General features: G+C 37.2%; 1 long non-coding RNA gene across 3 annotated transcripts in view; it reads right to left on the minus strand.

The window, feature by feature from the left end:
- Window positions 1-2,063: 2,063 nt before the first annotated feature.
- Window positions 2,064-26,566, minus strand: part of LOC112531529 — a 56,090-nt gene continuing 31,587 nt past the window's right edge. For 2 of the 3 annotated variants that reach the window (XR_003073359.3, XR_003073360.3), the window contains exons 3-4: window positions 15,670-15,813; window positions 2,065-2,471 (exon numbers count right to left, since the gene is read on the minus strand). This is a non-coding gene — a long non-coding RNA (uncharacterized LOC112531529). Of the gene's footprint in view, window positions 2,472-15,669; window positions 15,817-26,566 lie in introns of all 3 variants that reach the window. The other variant, XR_003073361.3, reaches the window with a different exon arrangement.

The raw sequence follows: 26,566 nt of genomic DNA on the forward strand, positions 1-26,566 counted from the left end.
AAATCCTGAACAAATGTCAAAAAATCTTTGATTTCCCTTTGGATATATGTTCCAGGCAGGAAAAAAAAAAAAAAAAAAAAAAAAAAAAAAAAAGATATGTTCAGGAGAACTGAAACATATGGTAGTCTATCCGGCACAGACCACACTGAATGACTTAGTCACGTCTTGATGACAGAACACAGGAGGGCTGGGTCCAGATGCACCTTCTGGCTGCATCCCAGTTTCATACTGGGTGAATACCAGGGCTTTGTGGATTTCGCAGTAAGGAAATCTAGATATAGAGATATAAGGGAGAAGGAATGTGGGGCAGGCTATGGAGGTTTTCAGAGCAGGAGTGAAGATACATCCTCACTCACATGATGTTCTGGCAAAACATTTATTACACTCAATATTTTCCCATATGTTATATAATTTTTTAAAGAAAAAGCCTAGTGCTTTCAGTGAATGTAGTTCTGACAACTGGAGGATGTTTTTGCTTGAAAAGCAAGGGGAGCAAACTTAGTGAAAAGCAAACAGTTTCTGGGCTGTTATTGATTTCTAAAGTAAACGGTGAGCAATTACAACACTACAGTTCAAGAAAGGAAAATGAAACATTTAGAAAACAGAGCGAGTTCAGACATTTGTTCTTACTACCTTTACTGAAGTGCCTGGAATTCCTGCTTTGAAGCTGACAGAAGAATAATAAATATGGAGGAACGAAAAATGTTATCTGTATTTATTTCATAAGCTATTATTTTATGTAAGTATATGGAAAATACATCTATGTTTCTTCTTAAGTTGCAACTCTTGCTCTCTTGGCAGTTTGGAAGGCAGAGAGCAAGGCAAGGCTAATAGCACAGAAGTAAAAATCTTTCATTTTAATATCAATCAGATTAAGGAAATAAATATAGATATTATAATTGTATTTATATATAATTAATGTTCATTCACTTCATAAATAATATAGACTTTAGATAAAATCTTAAACAATTGAGAGAAATCAAAATTACTGCTTTTTAATTAACCAAAAACAAACAAAAAACCAAAGCAATACACAGAACATATTTCAGTGTATTTTTCACTTACTTTTAAATATATTGTTAGATTTTCTTCAAGCGATATATGGCAGCAGAGCTATGAATTTTCCAGAACTACATGGTCACTGACCCTGCAAACTGTGTTACACACGCTTAACTTAACACCTGTGGAGATTCCTACTGAAATCAAGTGCATGAGAGTTGTCACAGGAGTAACTGTTGGCAAGACTGAAGCGAGATTAATCTAATGTATTGCATACTGCTCTGGAAAAACTCTTTGGATCGCATCCTACAAGTCTTACGCTGGCAACTCTCCAACTGATGTAAAATCGGATTCCTGCCTGATTGAGAACTGCATGAAACAGGGCTTGCTTTCTTGTTAATCCTCCCAGAGAAAATAAGCAAATCACAGCTCTACATCATTCTTGCTTTTTAGTTTCATGGTACAAAATATATATGATAGTGTGTTTGATTTGGACAAGAAGAAATAGTTCTACATTTGGCAAAGTTAATTTTACGGTAGAAGAATTATTTCCAATGCACAGCTTAGAGTGGGAAAAGCCACTGTCAAATGTCATTATTATTAGACATGAACAGAATAAGAATGATATCTTAAAGATCTAAGATAAATAGTCTTATAAATATATTTATCTGATAATGTATCTACAATCACTAGCTAAACCAGAAAACGAAATGTATCTCACTGACATTCTCAAGGCTTCAACATGATTTTTGTCTAGTTTCTACAGTCATCTGAGAAATGGAGAACAAGTCAAAATTCTGACTTCCTTGATTCTCTTATTTTTGACCAGAATTTCCACTTAAATCTTCATCAAAGTTCTTCTGTGCTTACACTTTTCCAGTATTATTTTCTTTGACAGATTTTTATAAGCAGATTTCTGTCACAAAAAAAAACTTTTGAAACATTTGTATATAGTAATGCACAAATTAATTTTGATTACTTTTTGACCTTACAAAGTCTCAGTTCTGTAATTATCTGTATTCTACAGTAAGAGAGGCAAATAAAAGAGAAAAGGCATGAAGTCCATTTGTTCTTTTCTTAGTAGTTAATTTATTATTACATTGAAAATCATTCTTACATTAAAACTAAATTTTATAAATTATTTCCCAATATCTTGAAAGAAGAAACAAAATTTAGATACCATTTGTATTATAGTTATTATATATTAGTCTTACAGAGTCAATAAAAGACAAAGAGGTTACAGCAAGACTGATAAAATGAAAGTATTAGAAATTATGTAAAAAGTCTATTTTTACACAGCAGACCCTATATGCTGATGAAACTACTACTACTGCATTGGAAAATTTCATCTGAGCTGGTACTCATTTTGATGGGGGGAGTGGTCAGAACTTTCTATGCAATTTCTCCCCTTTGTAGGTATTCTCTTCTTCTGCAGAAAAGGTGGAACAAATTCTCACTGAGATATATCCAGCCTGTAGGAAAATTGATACAGCTTGTTTTGTTTGGTGGAAAAGACACTCAGACATTTAGATATATACTAAAAACTTTGCAGGTGGCATGAGAATTCAAAATGTTTTGTTTTCAAATAAGAAAATAATCAGAGTGAAATTCATGAACACAATCCAGAGAGAAACTTCCTGCACTAGCAAGTTGAAAACTTAGTTCCAGATGTTTTGTTATGAGAACAGATTCAGAAACAAAACTTCAGGCCTGAAATTCTACACCCAAAATAAGAGAGAGAGCACATGCTCACTCTCATATCAAAAATGTATATATTTTAATTATAGAAAGGAGTTAATGTGAATGTTTGTTTGAATCTCTGTGCCAGAATATCTTGTATTTGAAGAATTATTTTTGTTGTGAATTTTTACGTATTTTTTTATTCAACTGACATAGACTTAATTTTCTTTTCTTTTCTTTTCTTTTCTTTTCTTTTCTTTTCTTTTCTTTTCTTTTCTTTTCTTTTCTTTTCTTTTCTTTTCTTTTCTTTTCTTTTCTTTTCTTTTCTTTTCTTTTCTTTTCTTTTCTTTTCTTTTCTTTTCTTTTCTTTTCTTTTCTTTTTCTGTTGTTTGTTTTGTTTTGTTTTTTTTTATTATTTTTAATATTTAAGGTATTTCTCTAGAAGCTTACCAGGTGTGCATATGCAAGAAGAGCAGGAGAAACTCCAACAAAAGTGTTTTATTCAGGAAAGTTATTTATTAATAAAGCACTGATAATATGCTGTAGTTAGGTTTAAAATGATTAAAATTATCTTGATTGAGATCACATGGCACGTGTGGGACAACCAGGCAGATCAGGCCCAGCTACCATGGGTTGTGAAATGCAGGTCCTGCTTGACTAGCCTGATCTCCTTCTGTGACTGAGTGATCCCTCTCATGGATGGGGTCAAGGCTGTTGATGAGGTCTTCCTAGACTTCAGCAAAGCCTTTGACACTGTCTCCCAGAAAAGCTGACGGTCCATGAATTGGATAGGTATGCTCTTTGCTGAATAAAGAACTGTCTGGATGGCCAGGCCCAGAGAGTGATGGTAAATGGAGTTAAATCCAGCTGATCATAATTGGTGTTCACCAGGGGTTGGTACTGGGGTCTGTCCTGTTTTATATCTTTATTGATGACCTGGAAGAGGAGACTGAGTGCTCTCTCAGTAAGTTTGCAGGTGACACCAAGTTGGGAGGAAGTGTTAATCAGTCTGGGGGTAGGAAGGCACTACAGAGGAATCTGGACAGGCTCAATTGCTGGGCTGAGGCTAATGGGATTAAGTTCAACAAGACCAAGTGCCAGGTCCATTACTTTGGCAACAACAACCCCAGGCAATGCTACAGGCTTGGAGCAAAGTGTCTGGAAGACTGTTTGGAAGAAATGGACCTGGGGATATTGGTTGACACTCAGCTGAACATGAGCAAGCAACATACTCAGGTGGCCAATGACATCCTGGCTTCTATAAGAAATAGTGTTTCCAGAAGTAACACGTAAGTGATCATCCTTTTGTACTCAGCCCTGGTGAAGCCACATCTCGAGTACTGTGTTCAGTTTTGGCCCCCTCACTGCAACAAAGACATTGGGGCCCTAGAGTGTGTCCAGGGCAACAAAGCTGGTGAGGGGTCTGGAGCATAGGCCTTATGAGGAACAGCTGAGGGAACTGAGATTATTTAGTCCAGAGAAGAGGATGCTAAGTGAAGACCTTATCACTCTCTGCAACTACCTGAAAGGAGGTTGTGGCAAGGTAGGGATTGGCCTCTTCTCCCATGTAACTAGCAATAGGACAAGAGGGAATGGCTTCAAGTTGTGTCAGGGGAGATTCAGCTTGGATGTTAGGAAAAATTTATTTTCCAAAAGAGTGATCAGGCACTGGAAGGGTCTGCCCTGAGAGGTAATGGAATCACCATCCCTGGAGGTATTCAAGAAACGTTCAGATGTACTAAGGGACATGGTTTAGCGGTGAAATATTAATGGTAGGTGGTTGGTTGGACTGGGCGATCTTGGAGGTCTTTTCCAACCTTGGTGATTCTATGATTCTGTATCACCAGGCCCCATGCCAGTAGGAAGACTGTGAAGCACGCTGCCAGCCTTGGCTGGACTGTCCTGCCACAGCCACAATATAGACTGGATATGGAACCCTTTCACTCTCATCTGTTTAGGACAATGAAGGATTGACTACATGGGCAACAGTTTCAATGCTATCATCCTAGCAACTGTGAAACAGTGGGTTATCTCCATTGGTGCAGATTTTCGTAACCATGGCATTAAGGCTCTTCAACACTGGCAAAAATGCATAGCAAAGTGTGAAGACTATGCTAAAAATTAGCACTTTTTTTAGCTGAGGATTTGCTCTATCAAAATAGCTTAGTGCTCTTTGTATCTTTGTAGTTTCATGGAAATAAATAGGAGGCATTACTTTCAGAGCAACCTATGTAGACACAGACAGCTGAATATTTTCAAATTAAAACTTAGTGAAGTATCTGAGCAGCAGTATATGACAAACAGGCTGTTCTCATGGCAGTTAGGTACTGGCAGATTTTTTTTTGTTTGTTTGTTTAATTAGAAGCTGGGTCCTGTTTGCTTTAGCTGTGCTTTAAAAGTGCAGACAGTCTGTTTAAAGTGAAATTGTGTGGTTTTAATACTAAAGCACAATTGAAAAGTGATCTTTCTGTGGTGTTACTCACTGATGGAACGTTTTGTAATTTTTGGAGTGTTTCTCACACTATATAGCATACTGGCAATTAGCACAAAAAGTACTCAGCAGAATTAAATTCAGAGTAAAAAAGTCTGAGTTTTCTCAAGACTGTAGTGTTTTCATTTTTAGACATCAATACAGAAAGCTTTGAGTGGTTAATGGCTTGCAGTGCAGAAGTCATCAGAGTAGTTCACCTAATAGACCCTCTGCCCCCGGATTCAGTAGCACTTCAATATTTAAATGACACTAAATCTCACACTAAATGAGAACTCTGGTATGAGCAATGGAAAATGGCATTTTTGTACCATCAACCGTCTACTTCTTATTCTAATCATTACAGAATGGTACAATTGAAGAGTTTATTTCCAAGGGGGAAAGATTGAAGCTTGTTATGTCATGTGCTTTATATTCTTTTTAGGAGCCTGTTAACTTGTCTTATGAAAACAAAGCTGTATGTTGTACTTCAGGTTAAAAAAACAAAATTGCTTTGTAATGGTTGTCTTGGAAAGCAATCCCTCAGTCCCCAGTGGAATGGTGAAATACTGGAAAAAAGCTACTGATTAGTCATAAACCTAAAATACAGTTTTGTCCACAATTATGATGTTCATAAATAAACAGTTTATATGTTCTATTCCAAGTTTGTATATTAACAGTAATAAAAAATGATTACAGTTTAAACAAAGCATACAACCGAGAAACATAATTTTGTCTTTGCTTTTAAAAAATAAATGTGTGTCGCTAATGGATTCAACGTCATCTACAGAAAAAACAACAGATATTACTATATGTTTATGTCCAGACTCAGCTGGAAAAATCCTTTCACCTTCTTATACAGAGAGTTCTGCTTTTTAACTAAGTATATTCATTTACTTTCATATCGGATATGAAATATATTTAAATCTGAATTCTAGTGGGACTATATATTGTTGCAAGCAATTCACAGACTTGTTAAAAAGACACACATTAAACAAACAAACAAAAAAGTTACAGCATTCCTGATTAAGATTGGCATTTTATTATGAACTCAGTGTTATATTTCTTTCTCCTTTACTATCACAGCTAAAGGACCAAGTGCCAGCTTTAACAATCAGCTTCTAGCATTTATTTATTTGTGTAGAAGACACGTTAAATTACTGCTTCTTTCTTTTCTTACAGTGCGAAAACTGTTTTATTTCTACTTTCTTAACAGTTTACAAGAAGATTGTAAAAAATGAATAGAAGCTGTATAAAGTTAACTCATGTATTTAATTATCCCTTAAATAAACAATCTACACCCTTATTGAGATTTCTGAGATGGAGAGGAAAAGTGGATTTTTTTTTAATTATTTTTTTTTTCTGAAGGTTAACATTAGGTCAGTAACTTGAGATGGCTAGTCATCAACTAGTTTGACCTGACTGGTGAGAATTTTCTTTATTGTGGGAAAGCTTCATCAAAAATCCAGATGTGTATAACCAATGATAGCATAAAGCCCGGCTCGAATGTAATAGGAAGAGGGCAATTCACTTGTACTCAGGTCAAGCAACTGGGGCTGGTTGCCATGGTTTGTAGCTAGGAAGGGATGTAATAGGAATGAATGTTTTTGAGAATAAAAGTGCTTGCTAGGGAAACAGGAGGTAAGTCAGAAATGGATGAACTTCTAAACAGCTGCAAAAATTCATAAGTATTTGGATAAGTAACTAATACGACCTATAGTTCATGGTGAAAAAGAGTCACAGCTACATGATGATCCGAAGTAAGAATCTTCAGCAAGCTACGTTCCAAGAAAATTAACATATTCAAGAAGACTGATGCTATACACAGTGCCTCTCAAGTAAAATTTCACAGAAATATTTCAGGTTCTTCCATCTCATTTGGAGTTTCCCCATGAAGTAGGATGGTGTATTTATGTTTTCTTGTCAATATTTGAAAGATAAGATTTGAAAGAAAAGAAAGGAAAAGAAAGGAAAAAAGGAAAGGAAAGGAAAGGAAAGGAAAGGAAAGGAAAGGAAAGGAAAGGAAAGGAAAGGAAAGGAAAGGAAAGGAAAGGAAAGGAAAGGAAAGGAAAGGAAAGGAAAGGAAAGGAAAGGAAAGGAAAGGAAAGGAAAGGAAAGGAAAGGAAAGGAAAGGAAAGGAAAGGAAAGGAAAGGAAAGGAAAGGAAAGGAAAGGAAAGGAAAGGAAAGGAAAGGAAAAGAAAAGAAAAGAAAGGAAAGGAAAAGAAAAGAAAAGAAAAGAAAAGAAAAGAAAAGAAAAGAAAGGAAAAGAAAGGAAAAGAAAGGAAAAGAAAGGAAAAGAAGAGGAAAGGAAAGGAAAGGAAAGGAAAGGAAAGGAAAGGAAAGGAAAGGAAAGGAAAGGAAAGGAAAGGAAAGGAAAGGAAAGGAAAGAAAAGAAAAGAAAAGAAAAGAAAAGAAAAGAAAAGAAAAGAAAAGAAAAGAAAAGAAAAGAAAAGAAAAGAAAAGAAAAGAAAAGAAAAAAAAGAGAATTCAGTAATATAAGGATGAGCCATACCAGTGGCTTCAGTACCAAAAAACAAGTTTCCAGAAACGGTCTACTAGTAAAAGACAATGCCATTCCCTGCCATTCTTGTAGATGCAGGACACCAAAATGTCACTGATATGTTCTCAGGGAACAGCAGAACACAGTGTGTAGAAATCTAGCTAAAATCTAGATTCAGTAAGTAGAGAGTCTTGTTAATATTAGTTGACTGTATGCATATCAAGTTAACGTGAATCCAGTGCTATTTAACTGCTGTGAGACTGTCTACTTATCTCATGTTGTTCCCCTTTAAAATCCTTAATATTGAACTGTGCCTGATGATATCAAGGAGACAAATTTTACTGAGCTCTCCACTTGCATGCCCCATTTTTGACAAGAGCGATATTTTTGCATGGAACATCATCACTTAAAATTTAGGGTGCAAAAATACCTCTCTGTATACCTTAGTCACCCAGGTGGAATTTGGAGTAAAGCACAGATTGTTGTTGATGCTTCCAACAACCAAAAGGGGGAACACAGGAGTCTCAGTGGTGTTGCATGTAATTTGAGAAGTATCTGGTTTTAGCCTAGGGCAAACATGTCTGAAAATTTATGCCATGCACAGGCCAGGCATTTCAGATTCTGCAACACTTTCTTCCAAGGTACACAATTCCATTTATATTTTCCAAAAAGTAGGACTCACTCTTAAGACACGTTCAGTTCTAGTTCTGCCACCAACTGTATGTAATAACCAGCACAGAACTAACTATGTGGTTTGCATGCAGCACAATAGCAGGCCCTGGGTACATCTCTGGAGATAAAACAGTTACAGTAAATAACATAGCAAATATAACTAGATTATTTGAATGCAGTTTTATGACCCTCTGTTGCTGTCACAAAGGTAGAGATGATTTGGGAATGTTTAGTAACTCAGTATCTTGTAGTGCTAACCTTCAAGGAAATTTCCATTTATTCCCCACACAGTCAAAGAGACGGATCATTCCATGTTAGTAGTGTAGTCATTCAGAAATCTACAGCTAGACTCCCAAGTCCAGCTGTTTGCCCAACGTTTAAATATATGCCTGGATGGCTGGCAAGAGGGAAGCACTCTATCTTTTCTCGTGAAGCTGATCTGCTCAGGGACATCTTCTCTCTAATTTGGAGAAGTGTGAATTTGATGGATGGACTGTTCGGTGGATTAGGAATTGGCTGTCTGGATGCAGCCAAAGGGTTGTGATCAATGGATCTGTGTCAGGGTGGAGGCTGGTCACAAGTGGTGTCCCTCAGGGGTCGGTATTGGGACCAGTGCTCTTTAACATCTTCATCAATGACATAGACGATGGCATTGAGTGCACCCTAAGCAAGCTTGCAGATGACACCAAGCTGAGCAGTGCAGATGATATGTTGGAAGGAAGGGAAGCCATCCAGAGGGACCTGGACAGTCTGGAGAAGTGGGCCCATTAAAACCTAATGAGGTTCAACAAGGCCAAGTGCAGGGTGCTGCACTTGGGTCCAGGCAGTCCCAGGTACTTATACAAACTGGGGGAAGATCTCCTTGAGAGCAGCCCTGTGGAGAAGGACTTGGAGGTCCTGGTAGATGAGAAGCTGGACATGAGCCAGCAGAGTGCGCTTACAGCCCAGAAGGCCAACTATGTTCTGGGCTGCATTAAAAAAGGGGTGGCCAGCAAGAAGAGGGAGGTGATTGTGCCCCTCTACTCAGCTCTTGTGAGGCCCCATCTAGAGTACTGCGTCCAGGCCTGGGGCCCCCAGTGCAGGAAGGACGTGGAGCTCTTGGAGTGGGTCCAGAGGAGGGCCACTAAGATGATCAGAGGGCTGGAGCACCTCTCCTATGAGGAAAGGTTGAGGGAACTGGCCTTGTTTAGTTTGGAGAAGAGAAGGCTCTGGGGAGACCTCATTGCGGCCTTCTAGTACTTGAAGGGAGCATATAAACAGGAGGGGGAGTGGCTGTTTACAAGGGTGGATAGTGATAGGACAAGGGGGAATGGTTTTACATTGGGACAGGGGAGGTTTAGGTTGGATATTAGGAGGAAGTTTTTCACACAGAGGGTGGTGACACACTGGAACAGGAGGAGGAACAGAACCGAAGGAGGTTGTGGATGCTCCTTCAAGGCCAGGCTGGATGTGGCTCTGGGCAGCCTGGTCTACTGATTGGTGACCCTTCACGTAGCAGGGGGATTGAGACTCGATGATCACTGTGGTCCTTTTCAACCCAGGCCATTCTATGATTCTATGATGTCAACTTAGTGTTATAATCATAGGAGAATAAGGAAAAAATATTCTGTCTGCAACATAACGTTCTGGTAACTTCTGTATAAACTGTTTACTGATTCATCCAAAGGATATTTGAATCTGTTCCTCTGTTTTATCCAATAACTGCTTGATCTCCTCAATGTGTATAAATACCTGAAGGAAGGATACAATGAGGACAGAGATTCTTTTCAGTGGTGCCCAGTGCCAAGATGTGACATGGTGTGTACAAACTGGAACACAGAAGGTCTTATCTAAAGATTCAGAAATACTTCTTTACACTGCAGCTGATGAAGCATTGTCACAGGTTTCCCAGAGAGGGCTCCACCTGGAAGACTTTAAAGAACCACCTGGTAATGGGCCTGGGGCAACCTGTTCTGGGTGGCCCTTCTCAGATCGTCCTTGAGAACCTCAGCCATTCTGTGATTCCTACCTTGATTTAATCAGCCTCTGACAGGAGCTACGGGCTGATTCACAGAGGTTGAAATAGGACTTGAGATAACTCAGAAATTCTGAAATGAAGCAGTGCAGTGTTCTGCAGTATATCTGTGGAGACATATTTTCTGACAAGAGATAGTGCCGGGAGGAATGAGGGTGGGAAGCTAGTAACAGCTTGCCTGTGTCCTGTCAGAGACCCGAGTCCTTTTGGCTAGCTAAAGCTTGAGATGTCTGACTTAAAAGTAAAAGCAAGACATAAAAAACCAAGGTATGTTAAAGAGAATGGAAAAACACTGATGATAGATTACAATATTTTAAATCTCATCAAATATGAGAAAACATTGATTTAATATCAATGTTTATTAAAGATAAATATTTTCTCTTTTTTTCTGGTTTATATTCAGCCCCAAGGTATGCAGTCCATGATCCATTTTTCTCTGAATTTCAGTAAAATTTTGACACAGAATGTGAAGCCCTGGCCTTCTGAATGCTCATGACAGTGTTCCTGATGCTTTTGTCAGGACATGACTTCTGCCTCTGATACAAGAATGCTTTCCCTGGTAATTTCTCTACTTGTGTTCTTATGCAGTATGAGTTTTTTATTTTTATTTCCATCCCAATGCTCTCTGAGCAGTTCTGTTTGCCTTTCTGTTCAAGAGCCAATTTTAGATAGACATTTATGTGGAAAAAAACTTCAATGACATATGGAGAATATTTATAATATTGGCACAATTATTTGTCCTCGAAAAGGTTTAGTATGCCCTTGATAATGTTTCAAATATCAGGCTGTTTTGAGAAAGCCATCTGAGCCTCATAGATAGAATACTCTAAGACCAGAAACACTGTATACTTTAAATGAAATAAATTTCTTTTTTATTCTCCCAATAAATCCTCAATTTTCAAAAGGCTTTAAAAAAAAAGAAAAAAGAAATAAGAAAAAAGAAAAAAAATGATTATTTGTGTCCAAATCTGACTTTCTCTACATCTCAAAAAATTGGGATTTTTAAAGAAATGTCTGGATTGTGTGCCCTGACCAGAACCCCGCTGCAGAAATAATTACTACATGCACAACATTCACAGATTATTTCCACCGTTTAAACTCAGACACATTGTTCTTATTTCCACTCCTCACAAGACATTTGTTCTTTTCACTGTTCCATTCTTTGAGTGGATGAAGTTCATCTGGTCTGTTGATGTTGTAAAAATATGGAATTCTTGTATTAATGGTCATAAAATCATATGGGAATACTTTACACCATGTCTTTGTCATGATGCAGTATTAACTGGGATCATATAGAATGAGTTAACGTATTATTAAATTACTCATTTTTATGTCATTCACATTTTGTCTCTAAAGACTTTTTGTACTATGCTGTATTTATGAAGTGAGCAAATGTGATACTGAAGAAACCTCTCTTAAAGAATTTTTGACCTACATTTAACAATATTTAAATCAACTTACTAAACCTGAGGCTCCTGAAAAGCCTCTTCTCTACAACTGACTTTTAAAAATACTGTAATGGGTTACTGGTGCAAGTGGCCAACCACTAAACAACTACTAGATCAGTTCATATTATTAAAGCCCACTTTTATGGATGTACAAGTGCAGTCATCTCTTCCTTTATGGTAGAAAAGTATGGGGAAGTTAGACATTATTCTCAAATCCATGGCAGAATAGCACTTGAACTAAAGTCTGGATTCATATCTTAAATGTTTTATAAGACTGACTAAATGAGAGAAAGAAAGCTTTTTCTGAGCTGTGGCACATACCAAGCAGGTATCAAATGCCAGATCAGTAGGACAGAAATCAGAAACTTTGTGTATTATTCCAGTGAGTTAAAAAAGGTTATTTACTCATTCTAGTGATTGATTGCATATATCTGATTAGAAGCAGGAACAACTTAGTAGTGTAGATAGGTGGAATGCAGGTTATTTTCAAAATTCTGACAGTCTGTTTGAAGAGATATAAAATGCGTAAACAAATGCTGAGAGAAATCTTCAGAAAACCAGATCAATCCTTCCAGGTAAAGCCTTGATGCTGCACAGAACTGGGCTCCTTTACATGTATACTCTATTGATATTTCAGGTCTACATGATTTTGCATGCTTTTCTTTTTACAATGCAGCCTGTAGTCACTCAGGAGGAATTAATGGTGAGTTAGATACTTGTTGGTAGCTCTGTAATTGGCATAATTGCGCATGAACAGTAGTGGCAATAAGTTCATTTGTGGGTAACCTCACTCCGCAGATTGATGTCAGAGAAATTATTATTTTTTGTTTGTTTGTTTTTCCTGCATTTTAGAAATCTACCTTTCCTTTCAAAATTTCAAAATAGCAGATTATATCTGAAGCAGGTATTGATGTAATGGTAGACATAAAGTACACAGCAGGAGAAAATAAGTCAATAGGCAGCTTTAAATGTCCAACTTATTTGGAGTATGCTCCATGCCTTATTTCAACAGTCTGTGTCTGTTGTGCATGTGGAAAAACCAGTAGCACTGCTAATCCATTTGCATAGATTGACTGGCCATAGTCATCACCTAGAAAAAATGTTATCCAAGGTACCTAGTTTTACCAAAGCTCCAACTGCCAAGGTTGCTGGCCCAACTCCCCTGAAATGAGCAGAGATATGCACAGTTAGATCAAATTGCCCAGAGCCTGATCCAGCCTCACCTTGAATGTCTCCAGGAATGGGGCTTCCACCACGTCTGGTCAACCTGTTCCCGTGCCTTACCACCCTCACTGTAAAAGACTTTTTCCTTATATCCAACCTAAATCTCCCCTCTTTGAGCTTGAAGCCATTTCTCCTTGTTCAATCACCACAGACCCTGCTAAAGACACTGTTCCTATCTTTCCTGTATCCCCTTTAGATATTGGAAGGCCACTATCAGGTCACCTCACAGTCTTCTCTTCTCCAGGCTGAACAGTCCTGTCTCTTTCAACCTGTCTTCATAGGAGAGGTGTACCATTCATTGGATCATTTTTTGTGGCCCTCCTTCAGATGCACTCCAACAGGTCTATGTCTCTCCTGTATTGAGGACTACACATCTGGATGAAGTACGCCAGGTGAGAGCTCACCAGTGCAGAGCAGAGGGGCAGGATCACTTCCCTCAACCTGCTGGCCACGCTTCTTTTGAAATAATGTTCTTGAGTTCCAGTTTCATATACAGACTCAAGAGTAACCCTAGCCAAACTATCCTTCCAGAACATAAAGTAAGGAAAGCTTGAGAGGTTGCTTAAAAGCCCAATGATCTTTGTGTTTCAGATGTATACAAAATATAATTGTCAGATAAATTGAAAAAAAATGGGGTATAATTTAATTCTCCCCTGAATTGAATTTAAATTTTATGCAGTTCTATCAAAACTGCAGCTCACCATCTACTGTTGTATACATATGAAATCCTATCATGATTAACATATATGATTCTGGCTTTTCTAAAAATCCTCTCTCTAAAGAGAGAGGATTCTCTCTCTGAAGTCAAAGTGGAATTATATCTGAAAGAGAAGGATAAAGCCAAAAAGCATGCTTCTCCGCCACTAATAAGTTGAGAAAAGTCATTTATTCCACGTTTGTCCCATCCTCCTTATTTTTATTCACATAAAATATTTCTTATTCATTGAGCTCTTTGTGTGAAAGTAATTTTACAAATTAAAACAAGAAGGCTTTGAAAAAGGTTGTTGAAAGTCCACAAGGAAATAGTAAGGTTTTTTTTTTTTTAATTATTATTATTGAATGAAAATTTCTTTCCTTTCAAGTGGATAATATTTCCATGAAGTCATAGGGCAGATTCTGAGCTCTTTATTCTACACTTACAGAGGCTTCACAGAGGAAACACTCCTGAGCTCTTGTGGAATTTGCAGTTAAAATCTAACGAAGGAACCCAGGAAATGGTCAAAATCATCAAAGATTACCACACAGATATTTTAGCAGGGAAGCCAGAGGAATGTTGATTTAGGATGTTACCATTTCTCAGCATAGAGTTAATCTGCTGAAGGAAATCTTCATGCACATTGTAGTTTTATCTATTTCTAATACACAAAACACACTTCTTTCCTAAAAGCTTTCCTTTTGCTCCACTCCTGCTGTTTACTTTTTAAAAGCACCACTTCTCCCTGCTAGTTTCCAAATACCTTTCTCACTATGTGCTACTCCCATTACCATACCCTTTTCCCTGAGGCTCTGGCATATGATGCCAATTATATATTAAGAGCCCAAATAGCCAGCTGAATGACTTTGTAAAGCAAAGAATAACAGAACAATCTGCAGATCAACTAAATCTTCTAACTTGGCATCTAAAATGTTTAGGTGTTGAATCTGAGCTAATCAAAGAGGTATTTTAAAAAATAAGTGGGAAAATAAAGTTAATTCCTGAGGTAATTTATCTTTTTCCATTGAACAAGGCATAACTCAGATTAGATATAAAACAAGAAAAATAATGTCACTGCATCCAGCAGTTCCTTCCATCTGTGCAAAAGATATTTGTTTGCTTTCTCCACTGGATTTAGGGAACTGACCATTTGAGGAATTTCGGGAGTAAAGAGTAACTACTGTGAGGTTAAGCTTCTTTTGTTTAGGTGTGCTTTAAGGTCTAGAGGTTTTGACTATTCAATAATGATGTTTGGTTCTTATTTAAAAACAAATGAACTGACTATCTAAAACTAAAACAAAGAATGAAACAAAAGAAAAGACAAACACAGAACCTAGAACTTACTGTGTGGTTTTGTTAATTAGGATTATTGGCATACTGCTCCTAACAAACTCCTTCTTTTCCTTCAGTTCAATTAGGATGACTGCTGGACTGCACACAGCTAATGCTCTCAGATGTATTTTTTTTCCCCTTCTGTGGTTCTGGCAGACATGACAGAATCATCTGGATGTACAGGGTGAGCTTCTAACCTGGTGTGATTTGTTCAAGGCACATTAACCGCACCATATATTAACTTTATTTAGAATATATTAAAGCTTCAAATAAGTTAGGGAGATACAAAATAGACAGGATAAAGTGATGTCTATTATACAAAAAAAATGTTACCTTTTAAGTCTGTCAATGTTCAATTTAATTTCATTAATCTTTTCTTCATATTTAGGTGTGACACTGAAACAGTGCAGTAAGGCTATCACACTACTATTTTTTCTTATTACTTTTAGTGAAATACTGCAATATGGTCCTTCACAGTGAGGATATTATTTGCTAATGCACTGCCAGTGTGCTTGCCGCCTTGCAAAGTGAGAGTATGCAGAGATTTACTATCAGTTGTAGCATGTAAGAGAAGAGCCTCTGAATTCCAAAGCAAATGATTATTATAAACAATTTTCCCCCCAATTCTTCCTCCTTACCTTGCTTGTACAGCAAGTTCTCAAAAATGAGTGAATCCATGCCAACATACAGTGTCATGAGATCATTATTCTAAGTAGATTTTGTGACTCAAGGATGAATGTCCTTCCAGTGTTGTGAATTCTTACTGTCATCATCTGATGAATCTACTTTAGGTGTGCAGGAAAAAATAATATGGAAAAAAAAGGTTAATTATTGTACATGCTTGAAAATCAGTATATCTCTTATAGGCAAATTTTAAAAAGAATAAACACACTTTATCTTTAACATATGTCTGTTCCCCGTGACTAAGGTAAAAAGATACTCAAAATCATAATTACACTTCTATGGTTGCTTGCTTTAAGAAAATGTATTCTGGCTAAATAGGAGAAATCAGACTAATTACCTCTCTTATTTAGAAGTATCCATTCTTCCTTGTTCTTGAAAAAATGTTCCACTAGATTTATTTAAGGGATACTCCATCCTGGATTGCTGCAGACTATTTTGTTCCCTATATTTAGGTGACAAAAATAGAGCTACTGGCAGACTACATTTACTGTTATTTGTTAGGAAAAATAAAGGCAGTAAGAAGCTTTGACATACCTTGAACAGGCATCATGTAAATTGAAAGCTGTTTGAATCTATCCAACATCAAATGATTCAGATGCTCTTAACAGAATGTAAGCTATTCTTAATCCATACTTAATCTAACGGTAGCTATTTTAGCGATTTATTGCTGGTGTTTGGGCATCCCCGAAGTCTCATCTTTCAAACTTTTTTTTTTTTTTTTTTTTTTTTTTGCCTTAGAAATGTTGCATAACTATGTAATGTTTTGAATTGTTTTTCATGTAAAAGTGGTGTTTTGTAGTATGGCATGACCTCAGACCCTACTGCCACAGTGCAATCTGGATTCATGGGGACATGAAACTACAACCAGCCATGTAATTTGATCCCCAAAATCTTTTCTTACTTCTGAATCCATGACTGTGACCTACTTCTACTTAAAAGAAAAGTATTTGACATGCCTCCTCATTCTGCAGCTTTACCTGCCATTTTGTGTAATTTCCATCCTGTGGTTTTTGTCTCCATATGGTATTGTAAAACAATTGTAAGAAAACAGATGTCTGAGATTTCAAACAGCAATTAACTGCCATACTCTACTGAAATATATTCCTCATTTTGGTACTCAGAAGTTATTCTCATCATTGAAAACTTCAGAATATTAGTATAATGAAAATAGTGAAACATCAGTCAGTGAAAGGTATGAAAGAATCACAAGAAAACGAAGATAAAAAAAAGAGAAAGAAATGAAGCCCTGTCCAGACTGAATTTAAGAGAAACATATTAATTAATTTAAAATGACAAGATGTTTACTTAGTTCTATTTTAAGTTCATATGCTATCCAAAGAGTTCAGTGTGGGAGATGGTTAAGATATTTTCTAGATGTTTGTGGCAGGTGGGACTCCTCTGTGTGACTCACTTACCACATACCAGATGCAATTACATAGAGCTTATTATCTGTGGCCAGGAGGTGTGGCACCAGCTTCAGAGCACTTCTGACAAAATGAGTACTTCTGGTTGTCCCCTAACACTATTGCCTGCTGTCTATCACTGGAAGATAGTCTATCACATATTCATATTCCTGTGATATGAGCAGGCATAAAAAGTAGAGTTCAAACTACCTAATTTTAAAGGTCTATGATATGGATGACAACATCCAAGGCTTACTTTCATTTAATGCAAAGTAATGTAGTCCTACAGCATGAGTTATCCCTAAGCAGGTCAAATAATCAGTACCATAGAGACTTGTTTCTCTCCACTGACAGTGAAAGGCAACAAGACACCTAGATTAAATATCAGAGTCTGCACTATAGATCTATGTACAACAACATGAATATTATGAGCCCTGACTTGCCTGCATTATAGATATTAGATTATTGACACACTTAAGTGGTGTCACAATGTTGACCCATTTACAGTTCACCCATTTGCAGACAACTGTTAGCATACGCATAATATTCTAGGTGACTTAGATTAAAAAAACAACACCGTTTGTGGATGAGAAGCATAGAATCCACATAAGCCTACAGTATAATAGATGAATCCAAGGAGGAAAAAACAGAATGAAATGAATATATAACTTAAAATAGTAATGAAGTGTGATTACCTTGGATTTACACATTCTTTTCAATTGATTGCGGACTGAATTTTTCATTACCTAGCTTAGATAGCTTCCACTTAATAGCTATTGCTTTATGGTAGTCTTATGTCAGAATGCTAGTTTGGAGTTTGCACAAGAGAGAAGAGAGTGAGAAAAATTGTCAGAGCCTGCATTTGTTAATTTTTGTTCCGGGAAAGCAGCACTAATGTGATGCATTCTTGCAAAGTAAAAAGAATTACTGGTTTTGTTGTGGTTAATGCTGCCTCTGTGGAGTAACGCTAGGAATCCCACAGCTTTCTAAGTTTGCTTTTAAGTTCTCCTGCCTGCTCCTTCTTCAGGACAGAGAGGAAGAGACCAGAGAGTAAAATAAATTACTTAGCCTTTCAGAAATAGATTTTGTTAGGTGAAAAGACAGTTATAGCTCTGAGATTTTCTGAAACAAAGATCCTTCAAGCAATTCAGAGTGTATTCTATTTTCTATTTTTCCTTTTCTTCTTTTCTCCCCACAGTCTGCCTCCATTTGTTTGTCATGCCATGCTTCTCAACAGGGGGTTTCCACCTTATCTCCTCACTGGCATTTTTATTTTCTTTCACTCCACCTTCCTTCCCACAAACACAGTAGGTAGTATCTTACTTGCATCATGATATGCGTGCAAAAAAAAAAAGATACAGCTTTCCTCTGAGTATCTCAGCAGAGCTGTCAGCAACTGCTGAGGAGAAACAATTCATAGCAGTGGAGGCTTCTAAAACCTAACCACTGCTTTTTAAGAAGCTGTTTTTTGGAGAGGAAGAATATGTGCATTATGACAGCTATCAGGCCCACTTTCTAGTTCCGGAAAAGAACTACTGCAGAATTTTTAACATCTGAAACTGAAGGAACGAGATACTTTAGTACCTAAGCTGGGTATGATTCTATTGAATGGATTGCACCTTCCCTTAATGTTATATTACTGTGATAGTAACTGATGTGAGGTTAATTCTGTTCCTGTAATCATTACATTATTGGCAGTCACAGTGAAAGAATTTTTTAGGGGGAAGAGAATATCTTCTAATGGGTTAACAGGTACAGTTAGAAAATGTAGAAATACGAAAGCCTTTGTCAGTAATACCTCCATAGCTGCCTTGGTGCTATAACTACACAATCACTGCCCTCCAAAAATATGGATATAAATCCATAAAATTATTGTATAAGTTGAATTATTTATAACTATGTACATAAAATTAAATAGATATACAGCAGTAATCTTGTAACTGGACAGATTGCATGTTCCAGTTAATTGCAATTATTTTTGACAATGCATATTTCAAAAAGCAAACATTATTTGTAAATTTAAAGATTTTTCTGTTGATGAAACTATAACATTTTCAAAAGATCAGATAATGAATTTTTAGTACAGAAATACACTGCAGCATCTTTTCAACTGCAGAATCACTTTGCTCTACATGAACCATTGCTTCATTTGCTCTACTGGAAAGAAATATTACAATTACCTACTAATTATGTTAATGATATAGAAGGAAAAGTGTAATTTCAGCCCACCTAGAGAATTACCTGTCGTATTCTACCTACTTCTACTATGTACTTAAAACTTGTACTTGTACTCTCAAAGCCAAAAAACAAGTCTGTTCATAGTATAAAGGAAAAAAAATGAAAAATTAAAAAAAATAATTATTTGGAAACTACATAATATTTTCCATTGTGTCATCTTCTGTTGTTTATTCATAGTATCTTGAGATAATAGCTATCAAGACCAGCATAGAAGACATGGTTTGTCTTTCACATTGCTGTCATCACTGCTGAAATGCACCCCTCACCCCTCACTGTGCTCACATCTGCTGTTTGGTCTCCATCAACATTCAGCAGATATTGATGAACGTTGATGGGTGCCATTTTTCCGTATGAAGGAATTCAGTGACAGCCCTTTGCTTCGTACAATCATGTCAGATGCCACTTTTTCAGATTGCCCCTCTTCTGCCATCTATTGTGTGGCAACAAAACATAATGGAATATTGGTGGGAAGATTCAACCTCTACTGCCATACCACCATCATCCACCTCTGATGTCGCTGGCCAACATTATGAGATAGGAGGCATTATTTTAGAGCAGCATCCGTAGCTTATGTGCAGTCAGGGAGAGACAGACACAGAAACAGAAGCTATTTTCTACATATAGAAATCTAAGAGGACACGCTAAAATTTTGATTTTGCCTGTTAAATTACCCATCAGTTTTGCTTATTTGATAGTGAAACTCAGGAAAATGAATGTCTTCTTCCTTTAACATAATACAGGATAGACCTTACAAATAGCAGTCTATATGGGAGATGTTTAGGTAGGCCATTTATATTTTCACTCTAGTGATCATAAACAGTCCAGATAACATAAATGAGCAGTGTTTGATGAAATTAATCCTATACCTACTGCTTTCATCCTCTCAGCACTCTTCAAGTTTAGGGAAGGGAGAAGTATCAGCTACTGCAGCTCTTATGGCTTCCATCAAGAGGTTTCTGAGATTCACAGAGTTTTCTATTTCATATCCCTCCTTCCCTGGACAGTGAAGAAATGCTAGAAGTAGCAGGTAGAAAGAAAAGTACTGACAGGTTGTAGGAGTGAGAGATGAGTATGTGATGAAGGGGTGTGCCAGAAGTGTAATGGGAAAAAAAAAATCTGAAAAGTGGGAGTCTGTGTGAAAAAAAAATAAAGAAAAAAAAAAGAGAGAGTGAGAGGAGAGAGAGAGAGGTGAACAAAAACTGAAACTGGAGCAGAAAAATGGGAAAATGTATGCTTAAATTAGAATGGAAGCTGAAAAGATATGGGCTGAGGTATATTGAGAAGTATTATGGAGCCATGAGTCATCACAGGAAAACAGGGATTGGACAGGATGATTTAAAGAAAAGAGTTGAAGAAAGATTTTGAAAGAGGAGGAAATGCTAACTGGCATATAGACTAGCTTCCGTATGAAAAAAGAGTAAGCAAATTAGTGCATGTCAAACCCAGAGAATGAATGACTTACAGGACATATGAAAGAAGTCTGTAAGTGTTCACAACAAATTAATTAATTCTCCACTTCCAAGAAGAACAACTGAGCTTCAATTAAGTTAGTATCACTTATGTTCTGAAAGAAAAATATAGGAGACTTATGAAATTTGTTGTCAGATGGTGTCCTTGAAATTAGAAGCCTATACAGATAATACCATTTACAGCTACTAATTATATAGAAACCAGAGGCAGTTCAGCAAATCCACTGAACTGAAAATATTTGGATGCTGAAAGAATTCTGGAAGTATTGTGTGTGCATAGTTTGTTCATATTTCTTCATAGCTATTTGCTTATGGCCATTGCCAGAAAAGAAAGTATCTGAGATAAATCATCCTGACACAGCACATCTTTTTGTTGGGAAAGAAAAAAAAGGAGTACAAGAAGCTTTATGGATTTAATATTTAGAATATAGTATTTTTAGGAAAATATATTTAAGAGCTATATGTTGAGGGAATTCTTGCTAATCACATCTGTGGAAAACATTTCCAAATATATTCCTAGTCATTCTCTAAATAATTGTACAATCTATTTGAGATGGTTTGTTTTGATGGTTATCCATAGAATAAAAATAGTAGTAGTTAAAAAAAAATGACCTTCTTAATAATATTCTATGTCATGTAACCTAACTGGAAAAGATTTATCTGAAGCCTGTATTCCTGTCAGGGGAATTAGGCTTGTGCCAGTTAACTCAAGAGACTGTCATACAATGGCTTATCCCAGACAAAGACTTCCAAAACTGCCATGTTATAAAAAGGCCAAAGGCCATACAGCTCTTTTGTAATGCCTTCCATCAAACTGTAATTATGGACACCCAAAAGCTGGGATCCTAGAGAAAGCAGTGGGGGTCTTAGAAATGTGTGTTGCGCTTGTCAGTGCAATGAGAGACACATCAAACATCTGCTTCCTTTCATTTATTGATACTGATAGGTACATTTTAAATGAATTGGTACTCAGGAAAAGTGATGGATAGCTTAAGAAGTGTGATATGCACACAATAGAGGTACCGTGTTCAGGTAGTCATGCAAATAGCTGTACAGGAAGAAGCTTAATCTTCCTTATTGATGCCTGAAGGGATGGTGACATACATCAAATAAAATATAATTGTCTTTCTCTAATATAAGTGACTATTACAATTATCTTGATATAATGGATTCAGAAATATCTTTAATCTGCCCTATTAATAAACAAACAGGCTCAGCATAGTGGCCAGCCAAGAGGTCAAATCACGTTGCCCTGAGGTTAATTGGAGTTTTTCTACTGAATTAAATTAGGTAAGTGCTCAGCAGAAAATTCTTTAACTTTCCTGAATAGCTTCCTTTCAGTGAACATAAGCCTTGGTTTTGTGTTATATCCAAGGCACAGGTTTTTTTCTGGCTTTAATAAATAAATTGAACCCCAGCTCTTTCCTTATCTATATATCTCTTCTTATCTAGCATCTATTAGTTATAAACCTTAAACACATAATTTGAAAAGAAATTAGACTTCCATACTCTCTTCAAATCTAAAATGCTGCTAAATGAATATGTGTTTGCGTTAAAGAAAACAGGAAAGGAAAAAGGGAAACTTTCCATTTTCTGGAACACTATCTCTGTCACTAAAAATTTAATATATGACATGGACGAATATTGGCTTAGGAAAAAAAAAAGTTCCCTGTGAGAAAACAAGGAGTTGTGTTTTTCTTTTTTTTATTGATTTTGTTTCCTTTTAAGTAGTGACTCTTTCGCCTATTACAATTACGTCTTCAAAAACCCAGAGGCTCAGTTAAAGACCCCAAAAATCTGATCTCTGAGTCTTTATTTGATTGGCTTTCATCTAGACCTGAGCAGACTGGAATTTTTCTTTTATTTTTCTTCCATTCTAGATATGACAGCTTATTAAAAACATAACGTTTCATGAAATCAGATAATCTTTTCTAAAAACAAACAAAACAACCCCAGAGACTGCTGTTAAAGACATCTTTCAGCAATATGATAGCATACTGACAAATTGTATTTTTGAAGTGACATCCCTTTTCCCCTTAAGTAACACAACGTTTTAGGGGTTTTTTTTATAACTCCTTTTCCTTTGAGTTCTCCCCTTCCCCTTTTCGCTCTCCTCTCCTCTCCTCTCCTCTCCTCTCCTCTCCTCTCCTCTCCTCTCCTCTCCTCTCCTCTCCTCTCCTCTCCTCTCCTCTCCTCTCCTCTCCTCTCCTCTCCTCTCCTCTCCTCTCCTCTCCTCTCCTCTCCTCTCCTCTCCTCTCCTCTCCTCTCCTCTCCTCTCCTCTCCTCTTCTCTCCTCTCCTCTCTTCTCCTTTGTTTCCTCACATTTCCTTTCCTCACATTTCCTCACATTTCATTTTCTCACATTTCCTCACATTTCCTCACATTTCCTCACATTTCCTCACATTTCTTCACATTTTCTTATCTTTCTTTACCTTTTTCCTCTCATTTCCTCTCCTTTCCCCTCCTTTTCTTCTTTTTTCCTTTTGCTTTTCCTGAAATAGATGGTCCAGGCTCATTCTAATTTATTTCTAATTTATACTGCTAAGATTTAACTTGACCCTTTAAATAACATAAACACCGAGGATTTTGGGGATTAGGATGTTTTCTTTTAATTATTTCTGTATATAATAAATAAACTGGAAAAAAAGAAAAACAACCCCTTTTCTCTTAAGTTCATCAAAACATTAAACAGAAAACAGATAAAGAAACTTCTACCTCAGAAAAAGGAGGAAGACAAAAGGAAAGAAAAGCTGGTAGAAATGATTCAAATGAACATAGGAGTATGTATAAATATAGTGATAGTTATATAACTACATGCAGAAATATATTTTTAATACATATATTTTAAATTTTCATAAATACACAGGGATTGTTTTGAAAGTAATGCCCCTTATTTTATTATATTGGCCCATGACTTCAGAGATGGATGTTGGCAGTATGGCAGTAGAAGCTGAACCTCTACACCAATTTTCTGCTACATTTTGTTGCCATGTGACAGATGGCAGCAGAGGAGCAGTCGGACAAAATGGCATCTGACATGGAAGTGCGTATGAAGGAAAGGGATGTCATTGAATTCCTCCATGTGGAAAAGTGGTACCCACTGACATTCGTTGTTGCTTGCTGGGTGTTGATGGAGACCAAACAGTGGATGTGAGCACAGTGAGGTGGTGGGTGGTGCATTTCAACAGTAAAAACTACGATGTTAAAGACAAACCATGGTCTGGATGGCCATGCACAGCTGTCACACTCTGAAATGAAGATCATTTTGTTCAGTTCATCCGTACGAATTGGTGGATTATGACCAGGGAACTGCATACAGAGATGAATATTGGCTTCACTATGTTGAAGACAGTGGTGTCAGTGTTGGAGTATCCAAAGTTTGTGCTGGGTGGGTCCCACAAATGTTTACAGAGTAACATAAAGAATGTTGTAGGGAAGTTTGTCATGATCTACTGAACCAATACAAGGCTGAAAGTGACAGTTTTCTCTATCACACCATTACCAGTAATGAGATGTGGTGTCACCTCTACACACCAGAGTTAAAATAGCAATACCTGGGGTGATGACGTGTGAATTCCCCATCGAAGAACAGTTCAAGACACAGCCCTCAGCTGATAAAGTGATGTGCACTCTCTTTTGGGATGGGAAAGAAGTGATCATTCCAGATTTTCCAGAACTCAACTCTAACCACTGCATCATGATGCTGACTAAGCTGAAGGCTTGAACTTCTAGAACCATGCCAGAGGAAAAGACAGCCTTTCTTTTACAGCACAATAACTCAAGCTGTCATACCTCGTGGAAGACTGTGGAGCACACTGCCTGTCTTGGTTGGACTGTCCTACCAAGCCTGGATGTGTCCTACCTACCTGGATGTGTCCACAGTATAGCCTGAATTTGGCTCCTTCAGACTTCCATCTGTTTGAACCAATGAAAGATTTACTGCATGGACATTTCCTAGCAACAGTACCCTCATAGCAGCTGTGAAACAGTGGTTCAGCTCGACTGGTGCAGTTTTTCATGAGTGGCAAGGTCTTGTTGATCACTTGTGAAAACTCATAGCTAGTGAAAAATAGTATCTTGTAGCTGAGAATTTGTTCTATCACCATATAGTGTTACTGTGCTCTTTGTAACTGTTGTAGTCTCCTTGGAAATAAGTAGGAGACATTACTTTCAGAGACTTGCATACATGTATATGCCACACTAATTTTAAGGCCAGTGATACAGAAGTTAGAAAAAAATTGAAAACTACTCAGTGCAGCAGTGAGACATTTTTATCACTTCTGTTGCCTCTGTTTCCCTTCTCTCTCCCCCTGCACTCCCTCCCTCCACATTCACTAGTGACTTCCACTCACTTCCAAAGAAGCTGTGGTTTCTCTTCTTGGGTGAAGGGACTAGAGGAATTGAGGACTCATAAAATCATTTGACAATGTTTTGCCTAGTCCTAACCTTAGCGCTGTGCAGTGCTCTTCTTCTGAGTCTGTGAAGAAAAGACTAGTGGAGCTCTCCCTCTCTAGATGGAAAGGGAGAAAAGGTAGAACAACAGGGGTTTAAGAAATATGTGGCAATTCAAAAAAAAAAAAAAAAAAAATGGTGTTCCTGTTTTTCTCATATGATGAGCAGTTTTCTGTATTTTTTGGTTAGGAATATTGCAACAATCAAAACTGTTGAAGTGAGGACTTCTCTTACAATCCTCCTTTTTCTTCCTTATCTGTGTAGCAGCAAGAGTACCACAGATTCAGTATAAGATGTGACCTAGAAAGCTGGGAGAAAGGAAGGGAATTTTCTGCAGTTATAAACATACTTGCAGTGCCTTGTTCATAGCATGAAAAAGATGGTTAAGAAGAGAATGAAATGTGTAATTATGTGCAGCAAACTTAAACTACTATGTGCAGTGGTGATCTATGAGTAGCTCTGTAGCTACTAATAGCTATTTCAGTGGCAATCTAAGCACTATTAACGCACTTCTCTAAACAGCCACATTGCGAGGTTGCACAGCATCTTCAAAGGAGATGAACTTTCCATGTTCCTAAAGAGACCACTGCTCAGGAGAGTTTTTGGGCAAAAGGGGAGAAAGACATTTTATGTTACAGTTAGAAGGAGAGAGGTCCACTCTATAAAAATTGTTATTTTACTTGTTGAGTGAATACTGCATTTGAAGCTGTAAAAAAATTTTGTTAGATGTAACAGCATTCACTGTGTACATCATTACAATTAAAAGAAACTCTTCTTCCTGGTCTCCATCTCTCTAGTACAGTATAAATGGCTGCCATTTCCTTATTTGTTTTTTCTTTTTCATGCTTGTGTGCTTCATAAACACCTTTAATTATGCTGTCTGTGCTAGTCTTTCACTGCATCTTCTATTCACCTGGTTTTTCTACTCACTCTGTCCATCTCTCACACAGTTGTCATCGTCTTCAAACCTCCCAAGATACTCCACTGCTGACATGTTTGCATCCTTTGCTTATAAGAACTCGGGCTTAATGGGTTGATCAGCTGACAGACAACTCAGTTCAGCATATAATTTTCAAGTGCTTATACAATACAAAAGAGCAGCTCAACTTTCAGCTTCTAAGACCTCAACTGTTGCCTGTTGTAGTAGGTGTCTTGCGGGGATACAGGATGTATGGGACAGGCTTCTCCCTAAGCATAGTGAGACGGTGCTATCGTGCTGACCTTGCTGCCAAAAAAACAAGAAAGAGGAAGGATGCGAAGGAATGAGGAAGCAACCAAATAAGGCACAA

Source organism: Gallus gallus, chromosome 1, assembly GCF_016699485.2.
Source record: "Gallus gallus isolate bGalGal1 chromosome 1, bGalGal1.mat.broiler.GRCg7b, whole genome shotgun sequence".
Lineage (NCBI taxonomy): Eukaryota > Metazoa > Chordata > Aves > Galliformes > Phasianidae > Gallus > Gallus gallus.